At 36.4% G+C, this 14281-nt stretch overlaps 1 protein-coding gene across 1 annotated transcript in view; it reads right to left on the reverse strand.

The window, feature by feature from the left end:
* Window positions 1-14281, reverse strand: part of HERC1 (HECT and RLD domain containing E3 ubiquitin protein ligase family member 1) — a 250627-nt gene that overhangs the window by 227089 nt on the left and 9257 nt on the right. The window contains exons 2-3 of the mRNA XM_011969255.1: window positions 10977-11013; window positions 6588-6591 (exon numbers count right to left, since the gene is read on the reverse strand). The gene's annotated coding sequence lies outside the window, so the exon portion shown is untranslated. The remainder of the gene's footprint in view (window positions 1-6587; window positions 6592-10976; window positions 11014-14281) is intronic.

Genomic DNA, 14281 nt, shown 5'->3' on the forward strand with positions numbered 1-14281 from the left:
TTTTAAGGCTCAAAATCCACTAAACCAAATCTTCCTCCAAGAGCATTTTCATTATAACACTCCCCCTACTTTATACATTTGCAATAATTTAAAATGGGTGCCGGACTAGGCATTCTCTATTTGCCCCCAACCTCCTCAAATCAAGCCTATTCTCTACCCTTCCAAGCTTTGCTTTGCACCCTTTGAGGCTGACCTCTGGGATTACACTGCCCAAGTTTTCTTCTTACTTCCAGTTGCACGGGGCCATTGAGAGGCACACATAGAGGAAATGGGAGGATGAGAAGTAAAAGAAATTGGGGGTTTTATTTCTCTAGCTCCCTTCCCACCTCACAAAGCCATTTCCTCTAGGGCTACAGGTCCTGACCACAAGCTTGGCTTCCATTGCTCCAGCTCTCATCAGACTTAAAAGTATATTAACGGCTTCCCAATAGTGTTAGGCCTTGGCAACATGACAATACTCTGTTGCTCTCCTTAACCCTATCCAAATCTCTACAACTAGTACATTTATTTCCTGCCAGGACCCTCACTGATATAGATAGCTCCCCAGGCTTAAAATCACTTAGTCTGCTTAAGGCTCACAATCAACTGAACCCACCAACCTAATAAATTTTACCACCCCATGCTCCCCAATTGTCCCTGCTCTAGTCAGGTAGGAATTCCTACCAATCCCTACATCACTCAGTTGAGATATGTTCACTCCTGTCTTTGTGCCTTTACTCATGCTGTTGTCCTCTGTAATGCCCACACCTTCCTTTCCACTTATATTTTCTACAGTTACTAATTCAAATCCTACCTCCCCCACCCCCTGCCCAAATTAATCCTGCTTGAACAACCTTAACCCTCAATTATCTTTCTCATCTTGGAATTTCTGTATCTGTCACAAGGAACTACTTTGAAAACTATGAAAATAAATATTAGCTATTGCCCTATATGGTCTCTAATTGTTCATTATATATCCCCTAAAGGTAAGTAACATCAGTTATTTTAAGTTTCTTCTTTTGTATTCCTTTATAGAAGTTTAGCATAGCATTATAGTAACTCTAGTTGACAAAAAAAAAATACATCACTACAATGTTCTAGTACAAAAAGTTTGTGACAAGCAGCTATAAGCAAATTTATTATGTTTTTAATGATTTTGTTTTCAATGTAATGATTCTGAATAATGGCTGCTATCAAACTTGGGTGTTTCTTTTTTAGAACATCAATGTACTTTTTTTTCCCTCAGAAACAGGGTCTTGCTCTGTTGCCTAGATTAGACTGCAGTGGCACAATCATAGCTCACTGGAGCCTTGAACTCCTGGGCCCAAGTGATCCTCCTGCCTCAGCATCCTGAGTAGCTAGGACTACAAGCACATGCTACCACTCAGCTAATTTTTTTCTTTTTTTCCAGAGACAAGGTCTCACTATGTTGCCAAGGCTGGTCTCAAACTCCTGGCCTCAAGCAATCCTCCTGTCCCAGCTTCCCAAAGTGCTGGAATTACAGGCACGAGCCACTGTACACTGCTCACCAATGCACTTCTTAATGAAAGAATCTTTGGGGAAAAAAAAAAAAAAAGAGTAAAGTAAGTTATCCATTTGTCAAGTTCAACAGTCTATTATAGTAATAGATACAATTAATCCAGAAATGCAAACAGAAATATCAGCACATGCAAATACCTTAATTTGCAGCTGACCAGTGGCCATGAAGCAGACACTACATGTCAACAGAAGTATACTTTCTAGAGCAGTGAAGATCCTGAGGGTCCTTATCATATTGTCTACAGAAAAAAAATCACCTCCCACTTCTTTAGAACTATAAATCTGTTAGCAACTATAAAGGAAAGCCTACATCATGACAATCAACATTTTTAGTAAATTTATCCTCACAGAACTCCCAATGTTACATCCAATTGATACTTCAAGAACTCATTCTTACGCCCTCCCTAAATAAAAAATGAAGAAACAGCAAAAATATCAGAAGTAGGTACTCTGGCTAGCTCCTCAAATAGTCACAGAATACTTATATATGAGTATGATTTTAAGGAGAAAAAATAAAATTCAAAAGATTATCTGAAAGAGTTAATGGTATCAAAAGAAATATGGAAGGAGGACGAAGACACAATAGTATCAACCACTGACTGGCTTCAAAGTTACCTTTAACCTCTTTATCAAAAAATAAGCAAAAATAAAGGCATGAACCCCCAGTATATTCTAAGGGACCAAGGGTCAGTCCTATTTGTGCATTTTTCTAAATCTGCAATTACATGTTAATTTTAATAGAGATATTCTGACTTACCACTACAAAGATCTTAACAAGAATGTGCAAAATTTATCCATAATAAATTCCACTGTATACAAAGCAGTGCTCCTAAAAGACTCAGAACCTCAAAGCATATAAAGATATATAAGCAATTACAATACAACATGGTAATGTTCCCATAACAAGGCTACACATCAGGAGCTGTCAATAACACTAAGACAATGAAGGGAAAGAATGGCTACCACACAACAGACCAATCCTGGGCCACTGCAAAAGTTGGGTTGAGAAATATAGGCCTAAAATAAAAGAGCAACAATATATTGAGCTTGTAAGGAGATGAATTTTAAGGACATTTAGAAGGTATACTCAGCGGGACTAGGCTCAGTCAACATTTTCATAGTGTAGTTTTAATTAAGAAACAAAGTACTGTTTAAACGAAGAAATACCCTATTCATCGCAGTCTTGTTCAGAATAGCAAAAAAAAAAAAAAAAAAAAGTAATAAAAGCAATGAAAAGGGGAAATGATGTTTTTTGTTTTTTGCTTTTTAAAAAAAGAGATAAGTCTCATCACTATGTTGCCCAGACTGGTCTCGAACCCCTGGGTTCAAGCAGTCCTCCTGCCTCAGACTCCCAAAGCGCTGTGATTACAGGTGTGAGCTACTGCACCCAGCCAGGAAACGATCTAAAGTCCACAAACAATAAACTGATTAAATAAATTATAAACTAGAATTCAAGGCAATCATTAAAATGAATGAGGAAGATCTACAATTATTTGGAATGTATTAAGTTGTAAAATGATAACTACGATATACTAAGTTAAAAATACATTAAGATGCAGACCAAGCGCCCACATCAAGGCATATATACAAAAGAATTAAAAGTAGAGACTCAAACAGATATTTGTACACCAATGTTAATAGCAGCATTATTCACAATTATCAAAAGGCAGAAATAGACCAACTGTCCATCAACGGATGAATGGATAAAGAAAATATGGTATATATGCATACAATGAAACAGTACTCAGCCATAAAAAGAAATGAAATTTTGATATATACTATGAGTAGATCTTTAAACTATTATGTTTCATGAAATAAACCATTTGTGTAAAAATAAAAAAAAGAAGGGCTATATAGATGAATGCATTACTAGAGCAGTCGAAAATCTCTGGAAGACACATAAGAAACCAATGACAGTTAACTCTGGGAAAAACTAGGAAAATGAAGATACAGTATGAATGAATGAAAGAGAGCTATATCTTCTGCTACAAACTTTTTTATACTACGTAAGTTTCTTATCATTTGTATATATTGCTTAATTTTTTTTTTAATTTAAAAAAAAAGGGCAAGGATAGTTTTCCATGGATGCTAAAACCAGTGGAAAAGGGTTGTAGGAGAGACAATTTTCACATGATCTCAAAATACCACTGCCTAATTGCCTATTAATTACAAAGGGGAAAAAAGCGTACATTTGCAAAGAAATAATCTGGCAATAGTTACCACCTTAAACAAGCAATCAAACTTAGTGTCACCTATAAAGAAGGAAAATGGCATTAAGTGCCTCCTGAGGTGATTTAAGGAGTACGTAACATCACCTATATAGTGTTAATGAAGTAAATGTTTAACTTGAATATATAATATTAAAGAACCAAGAGGCAAATTCACATGGTAGGACACTGTATAAGACAACTGGCCTAGATTCTTCAATAAAGTTAATGTCATTTGGGGAAAAAACGGCTGAGGATTATTCTAGATTTAAAGAAACATAAACACCAAAAGCAGTATGTGAGTGTGACTGGATCCTGGAACCGAAGAAAACAAAAAGCAATTATAAAATATAAGTGGGAAATGAAAAAGATTTAAACACATATGTTCCATATTAGGTGATAATGAATTAATGTTATTTTCCTTTGGTGTGGTAAAAGTATTGTGGTTATGCTGGAGAATGTCCTTCTTAGGGGATACATGCCAATGTACTGGGAGAGGATGGGGAGTATAATGATGACCACAACTTATTCTCACTTAAAGCAAAATGTATGTATATTTAGAGGAGAGGAAAAAAGCAGTTGTAGCAAAATGTCGCAATTTGTGAATCTAGGTGAAAAGCGCTATTCTTCATTTTTTCTATAAATTTGAGAAATTTTCAAAATCAGAATTTGGGGAGAAGTATAGAAACAGCTAAATCAGGCACAGCTGAACCCCCATAACATAAAAGAGGAAAGGAAAAACCAAAAGTTATCTTTTACAATAAAAGCATATTTAGGAATTAAATGATAAACATGGTTTTTCCATTACTAACCATGTTTTTCCTGATGGAGCATATGTAATAAACTCATTCATTCCCAGGAGTATCTGTATTAAACAAATTTCACTTTTAATTTCCTTACAACATAATCATTTTTCTTTAAGTAATTACATTGAATCCATCTCTATAAATTTAGAGCTAGATTTGTAACTCTCGCTCAAAAATGAGCTGGCAGAAAAACATTGTTCCCATAAACACAGACACTAAGTTTCCTACCCTTCCTACAAGTAAGAGAAAATCCAGACGGCAAGATGACAAGTTTACTTAGGCTTGTCCTTTGTACAAATTACACAAAAGGAAGCTAAAGGGCAGCGAATAGCCTGGTTCACCAAAAATTATAGGAAGACAGAACCTTCCATCTCTTAAATCTTTAACCCACATTTTCATTGTTTCAAAACAGTATTAATTCCTATGTTAGAAAACATCTAGGCAAATCTGAATTGTAACATGACTGCAGGTAAGTTTCAGTAGGGAAAATCTAAAAGGCCAAACTGTTTTGGAAATGTGTATGTGCTTACTTTTCTTTGAATACATCTAATGCCTTGAGAATTCACTTTCATACAACACACTGAAGTCACACTATAAAAATCTGATTCAAAAGAAAATGGGAAGTTTTTCTTGTTTCCTCATCTTGAACTGGATCTAACTCCCTCCTGAGAATCTCTCAGGTTGACAAAAAATAAGCAGAATATGAAAATAAATCCAATGTGAGCTATGATTATGATCTTATTAGAGGCATCTGTGATCTTCCAAAGTCCCTGTGGAACTTATGAAGCTGCACACTTACTACACATACACTTCTATGAATGTATATTATATCACACTTACTTAGCCTATAAGGGTAATGCTTACAGGCTAAGATGGAACAACGAACTAACATTTGCCTCTGGCTTTTTCTCACTGAAAAATGTCCTATTATTTACCTATCAAAAGTTTCTCGACATCACTGTAATGAAGGAAAACACACTCTTCATGGTTGGGTTTTTTTTTTTTACTCTGTTCAAATCCTCTAACCTAACATGTTAGTCCGGTCTCATGCTGCTATGAAGAAATACCCAAGACTGCGTAATTTATAAAGGAAAGAGGTTTAATTGCCTCACAGTTCCACAGGGCTGGGGAGACCTCAGAAAACTTATAATCATGACGGAAGACGTTAGCAAACACATGCTTCTTCACATGGGGGCAAGAAGAAGAGTGCCTAGCAAAAGGAGGGAAAGCCCCTTTTAAAACCATCAGATCTCATGAGAAATCACTATCAGAACAGCATGAGGGTAACCATTCCCATGATTAATTTACCTCCCACTGGGTCCCTCCCCTCACATGTAGGGATTATGGGAACTACAATGGAAGAAGAGATTTGGGTGGGGACACAGCCAAACCATATCACCTAACATTTCCCAAAATTTGTTCCTCAAATCACTAGTTCCTCAAGATGTTATAAGGAGGAAAAAAGGTTCAGGGATCAAATAAATTTGGAAAATATTGAGTTTAATGTTAAACAGGCTTCTTTACTGTAAGTCTTTTACATGTTAATATGTACTTGACATTCCAAGAGAGAATAAAGTACACACTGTTTCCCAAGTTTATTTGACTCCAGAGCCCTTTTGTCAAGGAGTCACATTGGGAAATGTTGCTATTCCAGTTCTTTGACAACCTTTAATAAAAATGTGCTGTCTTATGTAAAGTCAATATTTTATTAATCTGATTCACACAACAGGTCTGTTCTCAAGTTCATGCTGAGAAATCTGACTCAAGAAACTAGTAACTACTGCCCTGCATAAATTACTTTTGAAATTTCTGAATATCAACATTGTCCTCTTAAAAAGAACAAACATCAGTGACCAGTTCCACACTCTAAGTCATAAGATATTTATTTCATGATGAGATTTTAACCTATTTACCAACATCCTTTAAATAAAGTCTATTTATTCAACATTCCCAAATTTTCAATAATGAGGACTTGCACTCTTCCTTGAAAGGAATTCCACCACAGAACCTTGCCAATCAACCCAGTACCAGTGCTGGCATATAGTGTCCTAACCATACAACTTACAGTGTTGAAGAAATACTAAAAAAAGAAAACGCGCCATCTAACACATGAATGAAGAAGGAACAATAGAATTTCACTATTTTGCAATCCCTGATGAATTACGAAGTCTAAGCAATTATCATCAATAGCTGCTAACACCACTAAGAGACATAAGACCTTACATATCTCCTGATGGAAACACAAATCACTCCTATGAAGTATTCTTACTGAGAGAAAAAAAAATACAAACCAACCTATCAATGTACACAAATTCAGGAGACAGGAGGAACACGTTAAGTGACATTACAGAGATGCAATCAGCAAAATGAGACTAAGGGAAACTTATTAGGGCAAACAACCTGGTTTCTTTAATTTAAAAATTAAGAAAAAAAAGAGATGAAGAGACTCTAAAGATTTTAAATGATGTAATAAACATGCCAAATTGTTGTAAAGTATGAACCCTATTTGGATGTCACTTCAAGCAAATAAACTATAGATCTATATTTATCTATAAAGCAGAGAAATATGAAGCCTGATTCATATTTGATATTAAGAACTTGCTATACATTTTTTGGTATGATATTGTTATTATGGTTATGGTATAAAAAGAGAGACAGACTCTATCTTTTAAAACTCAACATATTGAAATATCTGAAAGGTAAACATTATGTATGTCAAGGATTTTATTTAAAACAATCCAGGGGCCAGGTGTGGTGGCTCACACCTGTAATCCAAACACTTTGGGTGGCCGAGGCAGATGGATCACCGGAGGCAAGGAGTTCAAGACCAACCTGGCCAACATGGCAAAACCCCATCTCTACTAAAAATACAAAAATTAGCCAGGTGTGGCAGCACATGCCTGTAATCCCAGCTACCTGGGAGGCTGAGGCACGAGAATCGCTTGAACCCAGGAGGCGGAGGTTGCAGTCAGCCAAGGTCGCACCACTGCACTCCAGTGTGGGTGACGGAGTGAGACTCTGTCTCAAATAATAATAACAACAACAATCCAAGGATTGGGGATGAGGGGTGCTAGACAGAAATATAGATGAAACAAGACTGCCTATGAGTTGACAATTCTTGAACTTCAATACTGGGTACATGGGAGCTCTTTATACTATTCCCTCTACTTTTATGTTAATATATATTTAAAATATACTATAATAAAAAGATAAGAAAAAATGCTGTATGGGAATTGAATTATCATAGTATCTACCTATTCCCATAATATATTAATCCAGAGTCAGGCACAAGAGAGTATTAATTTACTAAGATCAAATTATATTTCTAGAGTACCATAAGCAATCATTTGATATGAACTTCACAAGCAATCAACATGCTAAGCTCTCCTATGTAATTACTCTTATTTGCAAGTCTGTTAATAGTATCTAACCAATTTATAGCTCTCTGTGAAAAAAAAAAGTGTTTAAGTATTATTTATTTAAAAAATTTTTTTTTATTAAATAAAGCAACAGTCACAGAAAAAAAACTGCAGACAATATTGCAGAGTCATTGCTGTCTTTCTAGCCCTATGGGCCTTTGGTACTTCGGGAATTTATTGTCAGCAGAGTTACTGCATAAGCACTCCAGCTCACTGAGCTCCCAAACAGAACTAGTTTTATCTTGTGTACAAAAACCCTTTCCTGCCTGCCTACTCTGAAATAAGGAGCCAAACCGACAGATGGCAGACGAAAAGGAAGAGGGAGGTGATAAGGAGGCAGTACAAGACAGCACCAGGAAAAAATAACAGAAAGAACTGAAAGACATCTTAAATATGAATATAATAATATAAAATATTCACCAATTTCTTTTGCAAAACAAAGTCACATTTTGTCACTAATCAATTACTTTAAAGCTAAGTGACTCTGTGAATTCGTACTGGATTTTATTCCTTTATATGGCATAGCTTTGAGAGTTTTGAAAAATCCTTCTTAATATCTTAGACCAATTTAAATTAGCCAAAGTATTTCAAACTATTCTCAAAAGAACAAGAGAAATGGGACATACCAAACTTTTATCAACATTTCACCACTGCCACACTTCTGCCTTTTTAGAAGCTACCAGACTTTCTTTTTCAACTTCTAAAGAGTAAAGTGCCCCACCTCTATGCTAATCCATAGACACAATCAAAACCACTTCAGTATTACTGCAGCTAGTAGGTTTTAATTAAAATATTGGTTTAAAAGATACTATAGTGTTGCCATTAGAATTATAGTTTTAATCTAAATGACATTTATGTAAAACGCCTAGGCTTTTGGTATAACAAACATTATTTAAGAACATGTCAATTACCATAAGCCATCTTGATCCATTCCTAATGCCAAGTACCTCTTCTGCTTCCAGATTAAGTAGCTCTCCAATCACTTATTTTAGAGAACAAACCTGCAGCACCATACAATACAGAAGCCCACTACTCATACTCTGGCAATTTTACAAAGAAATAGCAACTTCTAGGCTTTGGTCGCAGAACCAGAACCAGTTCATTTCTGGTTGCATCATAAAAAAGAACAACTAGAGGTTGAGATTATTCAGGGGCTCATTCCTAAGGCAGTTCCCTCCTCTCCTCCATGGAAGTTTGTCAAATGGGAGAATAACATCTGCCTGCCTGTCTCACAGAGGTGTTATTTATATCAATTGAGAAAATGTTTACAAAAGTATTTTATAAACTAAAAAGCTATAAATAAATGTAAGTTGTTATTCTCTATTTGTTTGTACTCTAGACAGTTTGCTTAACCTTGCTCCTTAATATCATTGGGTTTCAAGAACTATCAAGAAAAACTTCAAATTTCAAGGAATAAAGATTCACTAAGATTCACTTTTTAATAGCAAAGCCAATCCTTACACCAATTACTGTTCTCTTCTAACACCTATTCTTCTCCTTGGCAAAACAGAACTAGAAACATGCTTTAAGAAATCAAAGCATTAGGTTCTCTAAAGTTCTGTCTCATTGTCACCATGAATTCCTGAACACCCATATACCACGGTCTTGCCCACATGACACTACTTGGATGGGGTTTTACCTCAGCCAAAACTATGTCATTGAGGCTGGCCATTTCTACGCTCTGTCCCCCACAGTCTCCACCAACACTTTTTCATTTCTGAATTCTCATCCAGTCTGCATCACTTCCTAGCTGAGTATGAGCTTAGGCAAGTTACTTAACCTCTCTGTGCTTTAAATTCCTTATCTGCAAATAAGGTTTTAGCTCATAAGTTTAAACGTGGGTTAAATAATACATGGAAAAATGCTAAGAGTGGATGTTAAGTGTTCTCACCACAAAAATGATGACTAAATGATGTATATGTAAATTAGCTAGATTTAGTCATTCTGCAATGTATATATACTTCAAAACTTCATGTAGCACACAAGAAATACATACAATTTTATCTGCCAATTTAAAAATAAAAAATACATGAAACTGCTTAGAACAGTGACTGCACAGTAAATGTTCAGTATGTGCTAGTGTTATTCCTTTATATGTGCGTCTGTCTACTCTTCCACCACACCACCATCATTAAATTACACAAATCTTTCCATCATTCTCCATCCCTCATTCTTTCCAAAAGAATGAGCAAATTTGAGAAAGCAGATACTATGATCATATTACTAAATTTCATTATACATGACTGAATACTTGGTTATATATGAAAGTTCAATGATATCTCATAAATAAGATAATGGCCCACAATGCTTCTAAATTATATTAACACTGAAATATAATCTTCCTAGTTCTAAATTAGGTTAACTACTTATTTCCAATGCTATCAGTTATCAAGGCTGCTTACTTTGAATTATATCACATAAAAGTGGCCATGACTGAAGAGTTTTATGGTATAGTGACTAAGGTCTTAAAATACCGCAAAACTTTAAAAAGCTTTCCATAAATACTACCGTATTTTTAAAAAAACAACAATGTATCTCAAAAAAAAATCAAAACCAACAGAGACGTTATCCTTTTTTTTTTTGCTTTTGAGAGGTCTTGCTATGTTGCCTAGGCTAGTGTTGAACTCCTGTGCTCAAGCAATCCTCTGACCTTGGCCTCCCAAGAAGCTAGGACTATAGGCATGCCACCACGCCCAGCTTAACAGAGACTTTAAATCAGGAGTTTAGAATGAGGAAAAATAACTTACCAGAAACAAGAGAAAATATTACTATTACATTAACATTACTACCATTATCATTAGGGGACAACCAAATAGCTTAAACACTTGCAACCAGAACAAGAGCTAAAAATTCAAGTTTTTGGTTTTTTGGTTTTTTTTGGGTTTTTTTTACATATTATTTAGCACACTCCATGAACAATTATATGCTCTTAATAATGTTATAAATCCTAAATCCTAACATTTCACAATGTAAAGGGGAATCACTTGAACCAAGGAGACAGAGGTTGCAATAAGCCAAGATCGTACCACTGCACTCCAGCCTGGCAACAGAGTGAGACTCCATCTTAAAAAAAAAAAAAAAGAAAAAATTCAGCAAAGTGTGGTTGTGCACGCCTGCAGTCACAGCTACCTGGGAGGCTGAGGTGGGAGGATCACCTGAGTCTTGGGAGGTCAGGGCTGCAATAAGCCATGATCCCACCACTGTACTCCAGCCTGGGAGACAGAGTGATACCCTGTCTTACAAAAAAAAAAAAAAAAATCAGTTAATCTAATTTAGAGACAGTTTTACTCCACAGACAACTTCCTGTAGTCGTACTCCTAGTTTACTACATGCTAGGGACTTTTCTAGGCAGTGGAATAAACAACATATCTAATATTCCTGCTTTCATGGAGTTTACATTCTAGTGAGGGAGACAAATAATAACCAGGTAGGCAAGTAATTCAATATCAGGAAGCATAAGTGCCATGAAAAAAATAAAGCAAGAAAGATAGGGGATGTAGGGAGGGACCACTGTTTTATATTGCATTCACCGAAGATCTCTCTACAGGGGTGAAGTCTGACGCACTCTCTTTAAACAGAGGCCTGAACTATGTGAGTGAACCAGCAGTGCAAAAACTTGAGGAAAGGGATAAACAAGTTTTAAACCCTGGGAGTGTGCCTGGCTCGGTCAAGGAATACGGCTAGTTCAATGTAGGAGAAGTGGAATAAACAAGAAGAGGGAGGCAGGGACTACATCATGTAGGACCTTGCAGGCCATAGCTAGGAATTTGGCTGTTCTTTTAATTTAAAATAACTGTATTTTAAGTTATTTTAAAATAGCCAGGCACGGTGGCTCACGCCTGTAATCTCAACACTTTGGGAGGCCGAGGCAGGCAGATTACTCAAGGCCAGGAGTTCGAGACCAGCCTGACCAACATGGTGAAACTCCGTCTCTACTAAAAAGACAAAAATTAGCCAAGCGTGGTAGCATGTGCCTGTAATCCCAGCTACTCGGGAGGCTGAGGCAGGATAATCGCTTGAATCCAGGAGGCAGAGTTGCAGTGAGCCGAGATCGTGCCACTGCACTCCAGCCTGGGCAACAGAGCAAGACTCTGTCCCCCAAAAAAAATTATTTTAAAATAATAATAATAATTTAATTTAGAAGTCATCTAAAGTATTAAGTAAAGGAGTGATTAACATTTGAAAAGGTCATTCTAGTTATGAAGTAGAAAATAGCCTATAAGAGGTCAAGTGAGAAAACAAGGAAATCAGATAAGAGACTATTATAATTACCCACACAGGAGATGGTGGTGGTTTAAACCAGCATAATAAGGCAGAGATGACAAAATGTGATCAGATTAGAAATGTATTCAGAAAATAGAGCCAAGATGATTTGCTAATAGACTGGTTAAAGGGTACAAAGAAAAAAGAAGAATCATAGATCACTTAGGATTCTGGCCTGAGCAACTAGTTGAATGGTCCTGCCATTTACTAATACCAAGAGCAGATTCAGAGGAAATAATGAGAATAGGAATCATACCTTCTGTGTTGTATAAATTTAGTTTGAGATGTCTATTAGATAGTTTTTTATATAAGTAAACTCATGTCATGGGTTTGTTATACAGATTATTTCATCACCCAGGTATTAAGCCTAGTACCCATTAGTTATTTTTCCTGATACCCTCCCTCCTCCCATTCTCCACTCTCCAACAGGCCCCAGTGACTGTTGCTCCCCTCTGTGTGTCCACATTTTCTCATCATTAGCTCCCACTTATAAGTGAGAACAATCTGATGAACTATGACACTCAATCTTGGGGAGGGGGTTCAGGCTGAAGATATAAATGTGAGTCAATAGGCATACAGATAGTATTTAAAGCCATAGAACTAAATAAATATAGATGTAGAAGATTTTGTTTATTTCATCCTCACATCAGCCCTATGATGTAGCAACTATAATTATTACCATTTTATAGATCAGAAAACTGAGGCTAAGAGATTAAGACTTGCCTAACATCATTCTGCTAACTCGCAGAAGAAAGAAGGAGGTAGGGGAAAGAACAGATCTAACTGACGACAATGCCCATGACCTTTCTCAACTGGGGTTTGTTATCTGAACCTCAGAACATTGACAATGGTCGGAGTGGATACTTTCTCAATTCTCACAATTCTACATTGGAGAGAAGATAATTCTTTACATATAACAAATGTCCAAATGTCTTTGGATATTTGGGTTTAATTCTCTTATGAAACACAGTTGAAAGAACTATACTATACTACCATTAATCCATTATTATTATTCCATTGCTACTATTAGGAATCATTTAAAATGAGAGAGATTTCTGCACAGCAAAAGAACAATTAACAAAGTGAAAACGTAGCCTATGGATTTGGAGAAAGTATTTGCAAACTATGTATCTGATACAGGGTTAATATTCAAAATATGTAAGGAACTCACACAACTCAATAGCAAAAAACAAAAATGAATAACCTGCTTTTAAAATGGGCAAATGACTTGAATAGATATTTCTCCAAATAGGACATAAAAATGGCTCAACATCGCTAATCATTAGGGAAACACAAATCAAAACCACAATAAGGTATCACCTCACACCTGTGAGGATGGCAATTATCAAAGAGACAAGAGATAAGTGTTGCTCAGGGAGTGGAGAAAAGGAAATACTTGAACGCTGTTGGTGGAAATGTGAATTGGAACAGCCATTATGGAAAACAGTATGTAGGTTTCTCAAAAAATTAAAAAGGGCCAGGTGCAGTGGCTCACGCCTATAATCCCAGCACTTTAGGAGGCCGAGGCGGGTGGATCACAAGGTCAGCAGATGGAGACCATCCTGGCTAACACGGTAACCCCATCTCTACTAAAAATACAAAAAAATTAGCTAGGCGTGGTAGCAGGCACCTGTAGTCCCAGCTACTCAGGAGGCCAAGGCAGGAGAATCACTTGAACACTGGAGGCGGAGGTTGCAGTGAGCTGAGATCATGCCACTGCACTCCAGTCTGGGCAACACAGCGAGACTCCGTCTCAAAAAACAAAAAAAATTAAAAAGAAAACAACCATATGATCTAGCAATCTCTCTTCTGAGTTTCAACCCAAAAGAAATAAAAGCAGCACCTCAGAGAGAGAGATGCATTCCCATGTTCACTGCAGCATTATTCACACTAGCTGAGATATGGAACCAACCTACACGTCTGTCAGTGGATGGCTCGATAAAGAAACTGTGATACAAATACACTCTGGAATATTATTCAGCTTTCAAAAAGGAGATCCTGCCATTTACAACAAAACAAATGAACCTGGAGGACATTGTGTTAAGTGACATAAACCAGACATAGGGCG

The sequence above is a fragment of the Mandrillus leucophaeus genome, unplaced genomic scaffold (assembly GCF_000951045.1).
Source record: "Mandrillus leucophaeus isolate KB7577 unplaced genomic scaffold, Mleu.le_1.0 Scaffold12, whole genome shotgun sequence".
NCBI lineage: Eukaryota > Metazoa > Chordata > Mammalia > Primates > Cercopithecidae > Mandrillus > Mandrillus leucophaeus.